Source organism: Choloepus didactylus, chromosome 8 (assembly GCF_015220235.1).
Source record: "Choloepus didactylus isolate mChoDid1 chromosome 8, mChoDid1.pri, whole genome shotgun sequence".
Lineage (NCBI taxonomy): Eukaryota > Metazoa > Chordata > Mammalia > Pilosa > Megalonychidae > Choloepus > Choloepus didactylus.
Window position 1 is genome coordinate 81,505,805 of NC_051314.1, and position 19,624 is coordinate 81,525,428.

Below are 19,624 nucleotides of genomic sequence, written 5' to 3' on the forward strand. Positions count from 1 at the left end.
CTATCATTCAACCCACAACTTTACATATGTATATATATATGGCACTTACTATAAGCCAGGCAGAGGGGCAGGAGTTTGAGAAGCCTACTGTGAATGAGACAAACCCAGTTCTGGCCCTCTTGGAGCACAATGTCTGGTGCAGAAGACAAGTACATCAACATGTTGTTATAATTCAGTGTGATGTCTGCAGTGAAGGAAAAAGGACAGTTGCCTCTGGGAGGGCACATGGGGGGCACTTCCCCTAATCTGTGACAGGGGAAGCAAGGATGATGTGAAAGAGGCAACACCAAACCTGTTTCAGAGGATGTGTGGAAGTCAGCTGCAGAATGATGTGGGGAGGGTGTTCTGGGCCCAGAGTTTCTGTGCATGTTCAACATCTCAGCAGGGGCTGGTGGCCAAACCAGACCCAGCCTAGGCTTCCTCTCTCTAGTCACAGGATGGCACTGGCCTGCACTAAAGCAGCTCTTCCAACACCAGCAGGGAAAGCCAGATGATAATCCTAACAGAACCAGACCAGGGAATAAGGTTATCAGTTTTCCTTATTCTGCTGGGAAGTTTCTGCCTCAGGGCTGGGCTATTTGGGGAAGATGAGGGGTGGGCGGGCTCTGTGGAGGGTCTTACGCTTTCTACCTCCCACTCGCTGATAACAGTTTTGAAACAAACCAGATTTTAAATAAAAAGAAACAGGTGATCTATCTCTCTGGCTGCAGCTGAATACAAACCAGAAGAAAGGATTGCCTTCCCCACAGCGTAATGAGCTCCCCACACCTCCACCCATACCACCTCCCTGGAGCTGAGTCTGAGAGGACAGGAGTGAAGCAACAAAGCAGGAAGGGGCACTCAGAAGGGAACAGCATGGGCAAAGGCACAGAGGCACAGGAGAACCTGCAGCATCCGTGGGAACCGCGGGTCCTTCAGTGTGGAGGTGAGGCTGCGGAGGAGGTGATCACAAGCTTGGGAAGGTCCCACATGCCGGGCTACAGCTGTGGAGACACTGGGGGTCCCCTGAAGGTTTTATGGTTTAAAATTTTACAAGTTTTCCATAATTACAGAAAACACAGAGAATAATGGAATACTCCTGTACCCACTATCCAGACTTAAGGTTCTAATAAGCTGCTGTAAACATTTTGTCTAGCTTTGCTTTTGAGCTTTCAAAATCAAGTAAACATGTCCTTACACATAAAGTTAAAGCATCCTTTGTCCCTCTCCCCATTCCCATTCCCTTTCCTCCCCAGAAGTACCACAATCATGAATTTGGGGTTCTTCCAGTCTGTGTTTTATATATATGTGTATATATATGTGTGTGTGTGTGTGTGTGTGTGTGTGTACATATATATATATATATATATATATATATATATATTTACCACATATACATATATCCATGAATAACATATAATACTGCTTTAATGCTTTTTGTTTTAATAAAAGTTGTCCAACTGTTATGCTATCATTTACAACTTGCTTTTTTTACCCTCTACTTTTTTTTTTGAAGTCCGCCCCTCTTGGTATACATCAGCTTAGTTCATTTTAGGTTTTGGCAAAGCATAAGAATTGCAGAACTGGCTTTGGAAAGATCACTGTGGCTACCAAGCAGAGGATTCCAGGTGATAGGGGAGGACAGAGGTTGGCGACAGTGGAAAAAAGGGGTCAGAGATAATAACAGATATTCAGAGACGGACTCGCCACTCTAGGTCACTGCTGACAAGCCCGCGGGGGCAGGGGCTCCCTGGGGACACGCTGTTCTTCAGCACCATGAACAGTGCCTGGCTCCTCGAAGATGCTCAATCAATATTTGTTGACTGAGAGAGTTTGATAAGGTGGGGGAATTCAGGACGACTCTCAGAGTTCCATGTGGCTGGATGATGATGCTGGTCTCCAAGATGAGGGTTCCAGCAGGAAAAGCCATATTTCAGGGGAAGATGAGTCCAGGAGCCATCTTTCCAGTCCAGAGGCCATGAGGCTGCATTGCAGCAGGAGGGATTGATATTGGGGAGGACAAAAGACTTCCAGCTTGCAGGATTGGAAATCCTGGAGCAGGTAGGGTTGAAGGCTAGGAATCCTGAAGGATTTGAAGGGACCCAGAGATTTCATAGAGGGGAAAGGGTCAGTCATGCTGAGGGCAAAGGGATAATTGAAAAACAAACAACCCCCCTACCCAGTTTCCCCAGAAGGCCAGGAGGCAGGGCCCAGCTTCTGCACTACCCACAAGGCTGCCCTTTGTGCTGTGGATACCCACAGCTCATTAGCCAAGGCAGAGGAGGAAGAAGGTGTAATAAGTGATTCCAGAATCATAAAGACGTTGTCAGACTCCCACACTCCCAACTTTGCTCCCACTCCATATTCATCAACAAGATGAACAGGCAGGGTTCGCAATCACCTTCTGGGGACTTATCCTTGACCAAATCCAATCTTTCTTTTCAGGGAAGGATGTGAAACATAACTTGCTTTCCTGCTTTTAAGACACAGAGTTCTGGCCCTTCATGTGGCAAGGTGGCCCTCTACAAAGAGCTCCCTCTCAGAACTTCAGAGTCACTGCACCCCCCCGTTCCTCACCTCACCACCCACCACCCAGCCATCAACCCACCCAGTGCTGTTAATTTAAACAGTCTCCTGCCTTGCATCTCCTCTCAGCCTTGTTCTCTGACACCCTCCCCAACCCCAGAAGCCTTCTCTGCCCCATCCTTCCCATTGTCCCCAGCACTGATTTCCAGAACAGAGGCTGGCTGCTCACAGTTCTGTCCTTCTCTGTCTTTGTCCCTCTTTCCAGGCCCTCACCTGAGCCATCTATAGCTCTGCCTCAGATTTCTTTGTTTTCTGAGTATGGTTAAGTGTCATTTTCCTACTCCATCCATGGATTCTGAGGCAGGAATGCTTCCATCATTCCCAATTCCTCTCTCTTGGGGGGATCAGAAGGGGTCACTTTAGTTTTGATGGACTTCGCAGAGTAAGGCATGCTCTCCTCTTGGAAATGGAGCTGTCAAGGATTTAAGTCACTTGGCTCCCTTCCTAGGGGTACTTTAGTCAAGGAGTTTTAGATATCAGGAAGCAATGGAGTAGAGGGAGGAAAAATTCTTGGAAGGGCTGGCCAGGGTCTGGTCAGCTTACCTCTCCATGAGCTTATCATTTCCAAGGGTGTGGGAGCAAAGCCGGGAGTGTGGACATCTGACAATTTCCCCTGTCCTGTATCTCCTACCCCTAGGGTCGCCAAAGGGCAGTCTAATGGTCCTTGAACCAGGAGATGGCCAATCCCCTCCTACCCTGAACTTGTGCAGCTTTCTGATTTTTATCAGAACAATACCCGATGCAGAATACCACCTCCCTAAACCACCACACTGAGCAGAGTGCTAAGCCACCAGAGAACAAAACTACATAGACTTCCACCTTCCACCTTAAACAGGTGTTGGGGGCAACATGGCCCCCAAAGTCACGTGACTTGCCCAGCTAACCAGGGTCCTGCCTCTGTAAGAAAACTACCAGGACATTTTCCCTCCTCCTTTTTGCCTATCTAGGCTGTTAAATTTTCCTTCAATTTTCAACCTTGGGCCAACGGCAGCCCCAAGGCTGGGCCAACAGAGGGCACCTGCAGAAGATGATTGTGGGAGTGCTATAAGACAGATGACTAAAAGGAAGACTTTGCTCAAGAGGAAGGAGTCAAAAGCAAAGTAAGGATGACCAGAGTCCCTCCACAAACACAAAGCTTAAAAGCTTCTATGATAAAGGCAGCCTTCAGGTCTTTCCTTAAGAATCCAACCAGTTACTAGTGTTCTGCTTTGTAACCTCTTACAAAGTGTGACTATTTGTCCAGTTGATGGTTGAGCAAGTAATTATTAAACAGGAAAGAATAAAAAATAACTTGTCATAAATTTAAACTGAGTACTTCATGTACTTAATGCTAAACTTGAAGGTGAAACAGTGGTAAGGGAGAAAATAGTCTTGTCATTTCTTTGTTTTGCTCTTTTAAAGAGTGAAGAAGTCAGAAATCCTGGCTCTTGTCTAAATTCTGTCCCTAACACCGGGATTCTCAAAAATTTCCACCAAGTCCCTCTGATATTAGAGAGAGGAGACGAACCTGGATCCCAGGGGTCTGGGAGCTTAGCCTGAAGGGCCCTCAGCAAGGACCGAATTCCTTTGAGGCTTAAGTTTTAGCTTTAAAATTACACAAATTCTGCCATGTATTACATAATGTATTTTGTGTGTCTTAATATGAAAACGATATTTTAAACTGTTTGTCATCCACAAACTTCCTCTGTGGTCCTCAGAGAGGCCTCTTATGTATGCTGTGACACCCTCACCAGCATGGCCCCGGGGCACTTATTCTCCAGGTGAAAGGTGCTGCAGGTTGGGCCCCCAAGTCAGTCCCTTCTTCCTGCCACTTCCTTGCCACTCTCCAAGGTGAATGCTACATCTCTAAGGACTACCACTCAGAGAGCACTTACTAGGCCCCAGGCACTATGCTCTACATGTACTACGGTCATTTAAATTCTCACAACCACCTGAAACTCAGAGAGGTGAAGTAACTTGCCTAAGGTCACACAGCTATAAAGTGGCAAGGATTCAAATGCAAATCTGTTTGCCTCCAAAACCGAGCATTTAAAAAGAGCCTGGGTGGAATATAGGAAGAGTCAGAAAAGCTAAGTTTTTAGGTCTAGCCCCTGACTAGCTACAGGTTCCTGAGGGAGTGCCTTAACCTCTGGGTCCTCATCTGTCAAATGGAATGTAAAAGTTCTGCAAAGAGACAGTGGAAAAGAGATAAGCCTTAGAGTCAACATCCTAGGTTTCCTTTTTTGCTCTGCTGCTTACTTGCTGTTATGGGTTGAATTGTGGACCTTAAACAATACATTGAAGTCCTACCCCCTGTAGCTAGGAATGTGGTCTTATTTGGAAACAGAGCCTTTGCAGTTGTAGTCAAGTTAAACTGAGGTCGTACTGAATTAGGGTGGGCTGTAATCCAATAGGACGGGTGTCCTTATAAGAAGAAGAGAGATGCAGGGTGAGGAAGACCATGTGAAGGTGCATGAGAGTAGGATGGATAGTAGCCATGGAACATCAAGGGTTGCCAGCAAACACCAGAAGCTAGAAGAGGCAAGAAAAGATTCTCTCCTACGGCTTTCTGAGGTGCCCTGCCGACACCCTGATTTCAGACTTACAGCCTCCAGAAATGAGACAATAAATTTCTGGTGGTTTATAAATCACCCAGTTTGTGGCAAATTGTTACAACAATCCTAGGAAAATGAATATACTGGCTGTGTCATCTTAGGCAAGTCACTAAGTCTCCATCTTTTTTCCATCACCCTATTAAGAACCCTCTTCCGTCCCATCCCCACCACATGGGTGTTCAGCACCCAGAACGTATCTCGGATAAGTCCTCCTAGGAAAGACAGCAAGCATCTCCTGGAAACGAGGGTTTGGCCTGGGGAGAGGATGCCTGGAGCAGGTTGGGGCAGTGAGTAAGAAGGACCCAGGTCCCTCTGCCAAGCCAGTTTGGAGGACAGAGCCAGACCCTCAATGAGGAGACGTTCTCAAGGTCTCTCCCAGCTTTAACATTGACTAAGTCTGATTCCACGACTCAGCCAGCCTGCCCTAATTCCTCAGTGTGGGCAGAACCCTGAAAGACCACCCAAGGCAAAATAAGTGTCTCCATGAACTTGCGAGGCCCCCACCTTGACAGCCATACACAGGCATTTCCTGCAGTCCCAGTGATGGGGACTCTTTCTAAAGGGACTCCCTGGCCTTGACCACAGTCTACTTCTCAATCTTCCTGTTGGGGCCTGCAGTACAGCCCGGAGGGAGTTTTCCCAAGCAGGTGGGCTTTCTGAGTGGCCAAGATGCTATAAATGGAAGAGCTTCTCTTCTCCCTGGGCCCCTTTGCCCTAAGCTGGTAGCCCAGGCACCTCTCCCAGTTTGGAAAGCAGATTATTTATGGTTTATTTTTGACACCAGATCATCGCTGCCCAAGTTTCATCAATTTGTCACTGTTTTTATTGTCAGCAATTGCCCATAACTGGAGCACATTTAAAATGTCATTGATCTTGGTATTACAGTGTCATAATCTGACAGTAATAGGTGTAGCCAGCACAGGAAGCCCAGGCCCTGAGATTGATGGCGTTCAGCACACCAATTATATTCTGTCCATCTAAGTGATAAAAGAGTACGTAGGAGGCATTCAATAGATAAATTAGATATCGCTCCCAATTATGCCCCTTTATTTTATGGAGTCACATGCTCCTCTTAGAACTTTTTTTCTTCATCTGGCCTGTAAAGGGGGCATTACTTGACCCCCAAAGACCAGGGATGCCTCCCCTGCCTGCCCCACCTTGGATCAACCCTGACCCTTCCCTACTTGTAGCTCTCACCTGGGCTCTCCCTGGAACTCACCTTGGAGCCTCCCCAGTGTGGTGAGTGGGCACAGGTGTGGAGGGCAGGAAGTAGAGGTGCCCCTTTGTCTGGAGAGGAGTTGGATCTATCCTTTGGAAAGGACCAGGAGGTCTGGTAATGCCTTCATGTGGCACTGGCCAAAGGAATGAGATTGTGGGAGGAGTCATTAAACGAGTCAAGATCCCCCACTCACAAGCACCTGCAGAGCCTCTGGATTAGGACAACCACAGCTGGGGAGGAGGAGGACGGTAAGAAAGATTTCAGTCCTCAGGAAGAGAATTCATCCATCTGCCCCACTCTAACCTGAGTTCAATCAATTCAAACTTTTCCTTAGAAGAACCTCTCAGGACGTCCTGCATTCCCTTTCCACTCCAGAACAGACGACCTTCCTCAGCTTATGTTCCAGCTCTGCCACTGTGGTGGCAGCCTGAAGCTGGCCTTCCTGGGGAGGAAAATGCCCCAAGAGCAGCTCATATCCAAGAAGAGAGCTCACCTGAGTCCGGGAAGTGCTTGGCCGGAAATGGGGGATGGGGAATAAAGGTACAATGAGGGGGTAAATTAATTTGGCCTGACTTATGAGCACCTTAAACTTGGAGCACAGCCTTGACTTGGTCCAGTTCCCTGTTCCCCATTGCCTGAGTGCCCCTGAAGCCAGCAGGAGACACAGAGGAAGTGGAAACATCAGGTAGTATATGGTGTTTCAGGTCCATTTATTGAGCTTTGAAAGAGAAAGAGTCCATGCGCTTGGCCGCTCCCCATAGCCTGTCACCATCTCAACTGTTATAAATAACCCTGGCACTAAGTGCCCTGTTACAATGAGAGGAAGTAGCTCTTATAGTGTGAAACCTGAGAATACGTTCAGGGGAGGAGGGGTGACGGGGGACAGGGGAGAGAGATGGGGACCCATCACCCCGAGGCTCCTCAAGTACCCCCTGAGCTGGTGATAGATGAATTTCTGGAGCAGCGGATGGCATTTCAGTGAAATGTTTATAGGAAACTAGTGTGATTTAAACAACGTCTTGGCCGATAAACACCAGCCAGATGGGGGTGGGGGGAGAGGGCAAGGCAAGGGGTAGAGGAATCAAAGGCCCAGAGGCCCCCAGTGTTAAGTAGCTGTCTGAAGCCTGCTCAAACACACACGCCAGCTTTGGTCTTGACATGTTTTTAAGAGCTGGTTTTGATTTCCTTGAGGGCTGCTCACATGAAGACTAGAGTGGAGCCCCCAGCTGAGAGCCTTCGATAACTGTCCATCAAGTCCTCTTTAGAGATAGCAGCCTTCCCCCCTTAGCACAGAGAGCCTGTGACTGGGAAAGGCTGGATGCTGCCCTGCTTGTCAGCCTGTCCCCGAGGCAGCACTGGGGCTTGTCTGCCTTTTGCACCTGGCAGATCCCACCCTTAGAAAGCTCACTGCCTTCAAGGGGAAAGAAAACACAAAACCTAGGAAAGCATAGAGAAACTGAAGAGAGCAAAGGGATGGAAGCCAAGGGAGAGAAAACTGTCACCAAATCCTGCCAGCTCTACTTTCTAAATACTTCCAGGGTCTGGGTCCTTCTCGCCATGTCCCCTCCTGCCACCCCAGTCCAGAACACTCACTTTGCACTTGAATTCGTGCAATAGCCTCTCAATAAGTCTCCCTGTGTCTTTCCTCAGCCTCTGTAATCTATTCTCAATACAAAAGACAGAATGGTCATTTTAAAAACTGAAGTGCAATCACATCTCTTCACCTACCTCCCATTTCACTCAGAGTAAAAATCAGAGTTCTTCAAAAATAGCCTATGGAAAAACCCTACATGATCTGGCCACTCCTTACCTCTCTGAGGTTATGCCCTCCCACTCTCTCCACACTCAAACCACTCCAGCCACACTGGCTTCCAGGTTCCACAAACTTGCCAGGCAGACTCCTGCCTCAGGGCCTTTGCACCAGCTGTTCTCTCTGCTTATAAAACCCTTCCTCAAGATATGTGCAGGGCTTACTGCCTCACTTCTAAGTCTTTGTTCAAATACCATCTTTGCAACGAGACACCCTGACTACCATAATTAAAATTGTTGAATTCTCATCCATTCCGATCTCCCTTTCCCTCATCTATTTTTTTTCTGTAATAACCTAATTTACTCACTTAATAAGTGCATTGTTTATTCTCTATCTTTCCCTGCTAGTATGAAAACTCTTCAAGGGTAGAGATCTTTGATTTGTTCACAAATGTATCCCAAGAACCAGTAACAGTGCTCAATAATAATTGCTCAAAGAGTTAATGTGAAGAATGAGGTTACCAGGGCAGGGTTTGGAGGGGAGGACTTGGCCTCAACTTGTGTCTTGTCTCACAGCAGGCCATGTTTGAGGATCTGGGAGGTCAGGGTGATGGACACAAGTGCGGGAATTGTGCTGGTGCATCACCAAAGGGGAGATGCAGTAGGCAACAGGATCTGCATTTACGCCCTAAATTTGGTGATAATTTCATCATCTCCGTGGCAAAAGTGTACTGTTGGAATAACAACAACAAAGGGATGTTCCAGGCAAGAAGGAGGTGGTTGGAAATGAGGGTGTGGACTGGGAAGTCAGCAGCTTCTGAGGTGGGGGGTGGGTGGCAAAGAGAGACAGCAGAGCAGTTACATGTCTAGAAAAAAGAGGAAGGTAGAAATCACAGGACCTGGAGGAAGACTGTGTATGTAAGTGGGGAGGAGGGAAGAGTCAGTGCTGGTTATTGTCTCACAGAGGATGTTCCATCTCTACCCAGAACAGAATAAACTGCCATGGGCTATACCTAAAGTAGAAAGAATCAGAGATAGACACTAAGAAAAACTTCCCAATAATGCAACAGGTAGAGGGATGATGTGGAGCCTTGTTTTCTGGAGGACTTGAGCAAGACCCAACTTGGTGCATGCTGCAGCCAGGCTAATGTTGTGGGTCAGGAGTGTGGGGGGAGTAGAGCCCTGGAGAGGGTTGCTACTGGACCCCCAATCCACCCTCTCACCTGCAAGGCTTCTGAGCTCCTAAGGTGAGCAACCATTTGCCCTCTCTCCTGCCCAAGCATTTCTGCCTCTTACCAGGGTAGGAAGGAGAAACAATATTTAGTAGTCGAAGGCCCCATCAATCCAGGAGATTGGAGACCCGTTTATCACCTTGTCCCAAAACATCAGTCTCAACAAAACCTCGTGGCGCCTTCAGAGTATGAGCCAGAAGGAGAAAATATCTTTGGAGGGTTATACAAGATGGTAGTTACAGTGGTTAGAATGCAGAAAGGACCCAAGTGGACTGGTTGTCCTGAGAATGGGAAGGAACTTACTTGTCACCTTTGATGCCTTTTGAGTATTGAACCATGTATATGTATTTCCTATTCAGAAAAGACAAAACAATTAAAATCAGACTAAAGCAACAACAATAATAACAAAAAATAGATCCAGAGAAATGGGAACATGATGCTTACAATTGTTACTCTGAAAAGGGCCTGGTCCTTCCCCACGAGCACCATCCTCCTCCTTATCTGGTATCTCCTTTCTCTAGAGACTCAGAGATGGGTGTGGCTGGTCCAATGTTGCACAGCATTTTGGAGCTAGCAAAGGTCCAGTGCTCAGGTGTTCAGCCTCTCAGTGTCAGCTTTCTCTCCTAGTCTTTAAGGGCCCAGTCTCCCTCCTTGACTTCTTCATGATATTTGCAAGACCATGTATAAACTACAAAACAGTCTTCAGTGACTATATTATAAAAGCTGCATGGATTTAAATGCCATCTTTCCCACGGAGTCAACTCTTTACAGAGCTCTCCTTGTCGCCCTTTGTGATATCCCATAGTTTATCCCCTCTCTCCCTGCCTTCCTCCTCTTCCCCATCCTCCACCACCAGTGTGGCTCCAATTGAAACTTGCTTCTGCCCCTGACAAGACATGTGGCCTTGAGCAAGTCGTTTAACCTTTCTGTGCCTCTATTTCTTCATCTATAATTGAGGATCATGACCCACCTCCCACAGCTTTTCATTCATCCATTTGTACAACAAGCATGTATTCTGTGCCAGGTGCTGAACCCTGGCACTGAAGATCACACAAGACAATGTACGGAGAGTGAGCACAGATATACAGAAAATTATTGCCAAGGCCTCCTTCCTTGGGTAAATTTCTAGGCTGGGTCCTCCAACTCCCTTTTCTGGCAAGCCTTTGGAGGGATTGCCTCAGACTACTCCCAATATTTCTCAACTTCCAGCACTGCTCCTGGGGTGATGCTGACATCCTGCTCTAGATGAAGTGTCAGAGACTGCAGAAATAGCCTGTTTTCCAGGCATTCTCACTTAGTTAGATGCCGAGGGAATCACTTCGCCTGCAAGAAGGAATAAGGCTGAATTGTGTCTGGGAGTCTCTAGTCTGGGGCCTCAGGAGTGTCCACCTTTTCTGTCCTCTGGGAGCCCCATCCCTGGGAGTTAGGGCTGGGAAGGGGGTAGAGAATGGAACCTACTCATGGGGTGTAGGTTCAGACCTCTGCTCTCTCCTTTCCTGAGCTCCATCCCTCTTTGGAGACTGGTGTGGAGGCTAAGATTCTGAGACTGAAAAGCCTTTCAAATTTGCCTTCCTCCAAGTGTAAACCAGGCTGGGGAGAAAAGGCAGCCCCTTCTTTAAACAACTACCAACACCATCTCAGAGTATATAGGATTTTGTTTTGGATAGAGGAAAGAGAAGTTTCCAGAGCTCTTGGAGAGAGGATGTCCCCACTCCATGCCTGGCCACTGAGGATTAGGTGAGTATCATGGGGGGTGGAAGTAGGGATGATATTTGTAGAAAAACCCTGGTCATGACAAAGTCCAAGTCAAGGCGATGATGATGGACATGTACAGCAAGGAAGAAACAAGTTTAGACATGAAGAGGCACTTCCAGATTATCAGGCAATGTGTTCAAAGAGAGAAGCTGTGGAGGGTTAGATGGACTCACCATGGCACAGTCCTCCCAGAGGCAGGAGGATAATTGAGATAATCTGATTGTTGCAAAGAATTCAGGGATTCCATGATGTTGTAGAGCTGGCACTGACTGCAGAGGAAGCCAAGGAGATGTCAGTCCATCCATGTTTAGAGGACAAACCCTATGGACAGGGACCAGGTTATCTTGAACCCCCAACATGTCCAGCACAGTTCTTCACACAGGACAGATTGGAGAATCTGATGGAAGTGGATGTGTCCTTTCCTAGAAGAAGGCAGTAACCCCACCCTCAGGTAAGTGAAGTTGCTTTAGAGCCCCAGCAAAAAATGGATCTGGAAGTTCTTCTTTGTGTCCAACCTCAATCATCCTCACTACAGCTCCACTTGATCTCAATCCAACCCAAAGGACAAACTGAGCAGGGAATAAAGGGCCTTGCTTTCAGGCCTAGCCTGTTGGTCACGGGAGGTAGAACAAGTTGGCCAAACTCAAACTCCTGCCCCAGCTCCTGGAAAGTCCGTTGGAAGATGGGTGGGGTGTTTTACTTCCTCGGGACAGTTCAGGGCTCTCTTCCATGGAGCTGCCAACATTCCATGATGAAAAAGTAGAATAGCAGAATACAAAGGGGATCCAGTGGGCAGGAGAGCTGGGGGTCAGGGAACCCTCCAGGCTGAGGGTGAGGGAGCTCCCCAGATGCCCAGCTCCCCCACCCCCCACCCCTCACCCCCACCCCCTGGAGGAAAGAGCACATGGCTTCTGAAGGGCAGGAATTGATTCTGTGTTTGAGGCAGCCCCAGTGCCCAGCACAAAGCAAATGCTAAAAAAAGTGGGTTGAATGAATGAATGAGCCTGGGGGCCAAGAGCTGGCTTAGCCAGCAGCTGGAGTGGGTCTTTGGATAAGGGATTCCCCTCCCTCACCTCAGTTTCTTCATGTATAAAAGGAGGGGGTTGCACTATGTGATCTCTAAGGCTTTCCCATCCCTGACAATCTGATATTCTATTTCCTTGCTCTCTCATCTTCCTTTGCAGTTCTCTCTCTCTCTCTCCATCCTGTTTTTCTTTCCCCTTTACATCCATCTCTCCTACTTAACTCACCTTCTCTTCACTTCTCTGTCTCTCCCCAGACTTTCTCCTGTTTTCCCCTTTACCTGTGTTTCTCCCTATCTTTCTGCATCTGGTGATTATTTTGGCTCCTACCACCCCCCCCCCACACACACACACACTCCCACCCAGGTGACTTCTGTGCTCTGAGTGCCCCCATGCCCACCCCCGCCTTTCCTCTAATATAGGGCCCCCTCATCGACCTTGGACACCAGAGACGGGGGACTGTGAGAAGAGGAGGCATCCTAAAATCCTGTAGCAGAGTGTCGGCTGCCCCCGCAGTAGCCCCGGCCACAGCCGCGCCCTCCCAGGCCCCGGGAGCACCGCGGGCCCGCCCCTCTCCCAGCCGCCGGTGCCGCGCTGCGCCCTCGCCACGCGCTAATGCGATCTGGAGAGACCCGGGCGGGCGGCGGGCAGTCTGGGCTGAGCGTCCAGGGCGGCGCTGATGGATGTCCCCTGACAGTAATCGCAGAATGAGGACGCGCTGGCGACGCTCTCGCCCGAGGCCCCCGCTGCTTGGCGAGCCTCGGAGTCCCTCCCTTCGCAGCGCTTGCCTCCCGGGCGCTGTCCTCCTCCCACTCGGCTTTGGGGTGATCTGGGTTAGGGCCCAGGTGGGGGCTTTCCCTGCCCTCTCTCTCCCAAGATACTGGAATCATCCTTGGATCCCACATTGTGTCTGTGATTCTGAACAAGTTACTCATCTTCTTGAACCTCAGTATCCCTTTCTGTAAAATGAGGAATGGTCTCTTAAGCCCAGATGGAGGATGCTGGGAACAAAGGAGAAAATACTGATTAAAGTAGCTGCTGTCCCTCAAGTAGAAATCTTCATTTTTACTTTTGGATTACAGTACTCAGAATAATCTGGGTTATAGGTTTGAAGCTGAATAAGAGTTGAGTGGATGTTCACACATGGACTATATGTTGATACACATACATGTATCATAATAATTTTAGGCTGTCTAATAAATACAGCTGAACAGTAGAGTTGGCAATATCAGCACTGCTCAGACCTATCTTTAAAGAGAAGAAGATTGGCACAGGTATTTCTCCAGGGAAGACTCTCTCTGCTCTACCAAGGCCCACCCACCAGTCTAAGCCCCCATGCCTCATCCAGTCCCGGGGCGACCCCTTCAATCCAGGGCTAGGCTGACCAAGGGGTCTGAAGGAGAAATGTCCCTGGACAAGTTCCCAACCCCTCACCTGCCTCAGGTGACATAGAGTTCTAAGGCTTCCTCATTCCTCCACCCCAAGGGGGTGGCCTCTTGGACAGGGGCCCTGGAAAGGGGCTGGGGGAAAGGATCCAGAACCAATTACAATTCTGAGAGCACACCCAGGCGCCTCCTTACTCCCTTTTAACCTTTCCCTCTCGTCAGAGGCCAAATTGAGTTAGCCTTGAGTTTTGATTTAATTCCCGAAATGGAGTCATAATCTGCTTAGTGTCCTTTTTCCCCAAGTCCTGGATCCTGAAGTGGAGGGGGGAGGGGGGTTAATGACAGAGCAGCTCTGTGGTGTCTGAAGAACCCTCACATGCACTCACCCCCAAACAACACCAAACAGCAGGAGACACCATGGCCCTGAGTCAGGGTGTCATTGGCGCTTTTAGAGGTGATGATGGGGTTGGTAATGGTGACAACTAACATTTATTGGGTGCTTACCATGTGCCAGGACTGAGCTGGTCACTGTCCATGTATTTCTCACTTAATTCTCACAACTACCTTCCAGGTCAGCAGCATCAATAGTCCCAATTTACAGATGAAGAAGCTGAGGCTTAGAGAGGTTAAATGGCTTATGCCAAATCCTACAGCTATTAATTAAATAGCTGAGCCCAAATCTGAACCTACACTGTCAGACTACAGAGCCTGTGCTCTTACCTGCTTCTTAGCTGTGTGACTCTGGACCAGATACTTAACTTCTACATACCTAACTTTCCTCATTTGCAAAACACAGATAATAAATAGGGATAATAATATACCCCCTTCATATGGTTGTCCTGTTGATTAAATGAGATAAGACATTCATAGTACTAGCCATAAGAATTCAATTGTTGATTGCTGGCTTATCATTATCCAAATAGATGCCCTAAACATTAGGGTGGAGGCAAGGGAAGCTATGCAATGCAATGCAATAGGGTGGCTGTTAATTATAAAGTGTTACTGTTGATGATAATAGTTAACCTGCATTGAGACCCTACTGGGCCCAGACGATCATATAAGGTAAATATTGCTATACCTGTTTTACAGAAAAAGAAACTGAGTTTCAGAGAAATTAAGTAAATTGCCTAAGGCCATCCAGCTAATAAGTCTTGGAACAGGCCTGTATTCAAACATTGGGCCCTTGGACTCCAAAGCCAGCTCCTTCCCAGGGACCCCAGGGTCACCGGAGACTGGCCTTTCCTGGGGGAGGTCAGGGCTGAAGCTAACAAACCCAAGTCACACCCTCTCCCAGCTGTGACCTGATTTTCTCCAGGTGAGCAATGTTTTCTTAAAGGAACAAGAGAAAAGTAAATAAAGGAGCAAGCTACTAAGATAGTCTCTCCCTCCCCCAAAGCCGGTATAGAGCCTCCCCACTCCCAATCCTCCCTCCACTTTCTTCATTCCCTTGTTTCCTCTTTGCTTAAGTTTGTAGTCATTAAATAGAAGAGAAGAAAGTTTGAACTAGGCATGAAATATTTATCAGTTAATTACAATATGCAGATTCTGTTCCTGGGGTGATTTATCTTTTTGGAAATATAGGAAAAGATCCTGGAAACTTGTATCCTAATTGCTTGGCCTATTATTGTAGCAACCAGGTAGATATTCCATTTACTATGCAGCTGCAAATTTTCCCACTATTGGGGGAGGTGCCTCTGTCACTGGTGGTCTAAGGACATTGTGGTTTTCTGATGAGAGAGGGTCCTCTAAGAGGCCAATTTGTCTGTTCCCCTGACTCCTCTTGGGACGGCACCTTTCTAAATCCTAATAGCTGTAGGAAATGAAAGGGTGAGAAGCTCTGAAATTCTGAGATCTCAAGAGAAGCTACTCCTCAGTGACACCCTCCCACACTGAAGCAATGTGACTGGCGAGGGGGTACCCCATATGGAGAAGCTCTCAGTTCTCAGTCCCCTTCCTCTCCCTGCTCTTCACACACACATAGGAGGTGGGCAGAGCTGGCAGCCTTCTCTTACGTCTTGTATCACCTTCTAAGGCCCACATTCTCAATCTCTGGCTGCACAATATCATCACTTGGAAAGTTTTTAAAAATCTACATAACTGGGCCCTACTCCAGATCAACCAAATCAGAATCTCTAGAGGGTGGGACCCAGTCATCACTATTTTTTTTTGTTATCGGTAATTTTTAAGAGTGTCCCTGGCAATTCCAGTGTGTAGCCAAAGTTGAGAACCTTGGTTCCAGGGCTAAGAGAAGAGTATGGTTGCCTGGTAAAGGGGTCCTGCTTATCTGCAAGACTATGCAATTTTTATTCCCCCTTCTCAGGTGCTGGAGGAGGCAATTCCTTAATTTTTATTGGAATCTGAAGAGCGACCCATTCTCTCCTCCCAAGAAGCTTCTAATACTAACAATTGCATTTATCAAGCCTTCACTGAATATTTGGATCTATGCAAATATAATTTAATCTGGTCTACACAACAAGTCTATAAGGTCAATGAGAATGTGCATTTTATGGATGGCTCAGAGAAGTTGAGTAACTTGCCTAGGGTTGCACAACTAGCAAACACAGATCTAGGATTTGAATCCAAAATCCATGTTTTTAACCACTGTGCTATACTGCCTCTCAGTTTCTCAGTGCTGGAAGGGAAGTGTTTCAAAGTCACTATTTGAAGGACCTAGGGAACATCTTGGGAGAAAGAAGAGAAGCAAGAAGTGTAGAAAGGTGGACAGGGGCTACAAGTGCAAGGGGCATGGCAGAAAGAATGGTGGTGGGTGGAAGAGGCTGAAGAAGGTGTATAGGAATGAAATGAGGTACATGATGGAGGGTGTGGCATGGGAACAGAGCAGTGGCTATGTATGGAGAAAGCTGGGGAATGGGGTTCAGGAGTGGTCACTGCTGAGGGCATCAGGAACGGTGAGTATAGTGCCCACCGTGGACTGGGTAGCTGAGAAGGGGCAGGGGCCTTGGGATGGAGGAGGGGTCTTTGTGAGGCATGCAGCAGGGAGGAATGCCCCACCATGAATACTAAGGGCAAGAAGAAGAGAAAGGGCAGAGGGGGCTGGGTGATGTTTAGCTGCTGGGGTGATTAATGGGGGTGAACGGAGGGTGAAACTCAAACCCTTCTAACAGAGATGGTAGGGAATGGTCGTCCAAGAACAACAGTGCACTGTTTCATGGAGAAAGCCAACGTCCAGAGGAGGGGCCAATGCAATTGCTCCTTCCTTTTTTTCCCAAGGTCTCTTTATTTAGCATCAAACAGTAAATTAAAATTTACTCACCAGCCCCAGGGGAATATCCGAGATGGGCTTCCTATCTGCCTCCTGCTTGAGAGACCAAGGGATGCTGGGAACGTCTCCAGGGATGCACAAGTGAGGCTTGGGGTGAACATCAAGATAACTCCATGGACCACCTCACTGGTGGGATGGGAATTAGCGATGTGCACTGAGATATGTGTAGGGGTTGGGTCCCTGAATGGCCCATGGAAGGTGATGGCATTCTTAGAGCAAGTTCTTAGAGCAGACCTTGCCTTAGGGAGGGAGGAAGGGCCCCTTTTCCATGAGAGACAGAGTTGGGGGAGGGAGGGATTCAGGGTATTGAGCTGGGTTTGAGGAATGGAGGTGAAACTGTGGGACACAGCAGAGATCTCTGGTTTGATCCCCTCTCTCATGTGCTATTTCTGTCTCTTTATCTAGGCACAGCTATCGAGAACTGCTTTCCTTCTACTTTTCCCCCTCCCCTACATTTCCAGGGGACAGGAGAAGAGGGCAAAGGAGATGATGAGAACTGTTTCAGTGCTGGGGGAAGAAAGCTGCTGGCAGGGATTTAGATGGAAATTATCTCGTGGGACAGGAGAATTCTCTCCCTCTCTAGGCCCTTACAGATGTGAAACAACTGTCAGCTCTCACTTCCCTACCCCCCTCCACTACAGTGCATGGTGTGTCTTGAAGTCTGTGCCTCCTACAAAGAGGCAGGATGGGGGAAAAGAAGGTTGGGAGAAGGAGCCAGGTAAATATTCAAGGGCCCCAGCAGCACCCTAGGGCAGGGGGGGCAGACTTCCCAGTCCTGATCCCGGATAGCACTGGTACACTGGTATTGAGCCTGGGAGTCCTGCTGCTGGGACTTGATTTCTTTCTCCACAAACGTCTTGGCCAAGCTGTTTCTCCTGTTGGGGTCTCACTCCCATGCCTCCACTCTATCGCCTCAGGAATAAAGAGTACAAAGCATTTGAGATCTGAAGTTAGTGGGGGGTGGGTGGATTGAGCACAAATACTCTGTAAGGTGCAACGTGACTTGACTGGTAATGAAGCAACCATCCCATACAGGAGTTTGAGGGCTGCCTTCAGGAGGGGCTGGGCCCCAGTTGGCTTAGTTACAGAGGGCAAGGGCTAACAGAGGGTACCCTCTGCCTCACCGAGGAGACAGAAATAAATGGGCCCACCCAAGAGCAATCATCACAATCAACAGTCTTAATTATGAATTAATAATTCATAATTATTCCAGACTTGCAGGTAAGCAAAAGCCCAATAAAATTATTTCCCAGGGCAGAATGCAGTCGGAATGGGCGGGAAGGCAACTTCAATGCAACCATCACTTCTAGAGGCTAAGTTCATTCTTCTGCTTCCCAACCTGAAGCTGGAAGAGATTCATGAGCTTCCTTAGCTCACTCCTCCTAACAGTTACCCACCCCCCAAAGCTTCTCAACACAGTGCTACGCTGCCTCTCTGTTCTTCCTGAGGTCAGAGGGCCATCCCTCTCTTTCTCAAAGTGACTTCAGAATCCAGACTCTGGGTTTGAAGGGTCTCTCTCTTCCCTGCTCCCTATTCTACCCCAGGAAGGGGCAGCCATCTTCCCTGGCTCTTCTCTCCCTCCTCCCTTCGCACAGGGATTCTCCAGGAGCCCTCCCGTTGTGGTGAAAGGCCTCTTCAACTTTACTCAGGAAAAGAAATAGAGGGCACTCTCTCTGGTGTGGATGCCATCAATTCTGGGATCTGGGTTTGAGGGGCTGCTCTGACCTAAGATGTCTACATGGCATCAAGAATGGAGGCAGGAGATGTCTTTGTGGAGAGTCACCTTGGTTTCCTGCTTCGACAGTGCTTGAACAGAACCAGCGCTTGCCATCGACAGCCAGCCAATCTGAGCAGCCCTCCGCCACCTCTCCAGAGCCTCGCAGTCGCCGCCTCCTCTCCTCAACCGTCCGCCATGATGTCCCTGTTACAGGTGTTCAGAACTACAACCAGGACTCAGAGGCTGCCATCAACTGCCAGATCAACCTGGAGCTCTATGCCTTTACTTCTACCTGTCAATGTCTTACTACTTTGACCATGATGATGTGGCTTTGAAGAACTTTGCCAAATATTTTCTTCACCAATTTCATGAGGAAAGGGAACATGCTGAGAACTTATGAAGCTGCAGAACCAACTAAGTGGCCCAATCTTCCTTCAGGATATCAAGAAACCTGAATTAGATGACTGGGAGAGCTGGCCGAATGCAATGGAGTGTGCATTACACTTGGATAAAAGGGTGAATCAGTCACTACTGGAACTGCACAAAAAAGACTGACCAGTGGCAAAAAAAAGACCCCCACATGTGTGACTTCAGTGAGACACATTACCTGAATGAGCAGGTGAAGTGTATCAAAGAATCGGGTGACTACATAACCAACTTGCGCAAGATGGGGGCCCTGGATTCTGACTTGGCAGACTGTGTGTTTGACAAGCACACTCTGGAACACAGTGATGATGAGAGCTAAGTGTTATGCCTTCTTCCCCAGAGCCACTGGGGAAGCCGCAGTGTATGCATGTTGGGTTTACCTTTACCTTTTCTATAAGTTGTATCAACATCATCCACCAAGTTCTTTCATTTGTACCATTCCTTCAAATAAAGTAATTTTGTATTCCCCCCTCAAAAAAAAAAAAGAGAGAGAGAGAGAATAGAGGTGGGGTCTGAGTAGGGCTAGGGCAGGCCAAGACCAGATTCAGCTCTCTCTGCTCTCCTCCCCCATAACCATAATCGCAAATTCTCACTCCAGGGGATTTGAAAATATCTTAAAGAAACCTCAAAGAGCCACTCAGAGCCACTCAGATCCTTATAACTCCAGGGGCTCTCCT

At 48.1% G+C, this 19,624-nt stretch overlaps 1 pseudogene; it reads left to right on the plus strand.

Moving 5' to 3' along the window:
- The first annotated feature begins 855 nt into the window (after positions 1 to 855).
- On the plus strand, positions 856 to 19,266 carry LOC119542776 (annotated as a pseudogene).
- Positions 19,267 to 19,624: the final 358 nt, after the last annotated feature.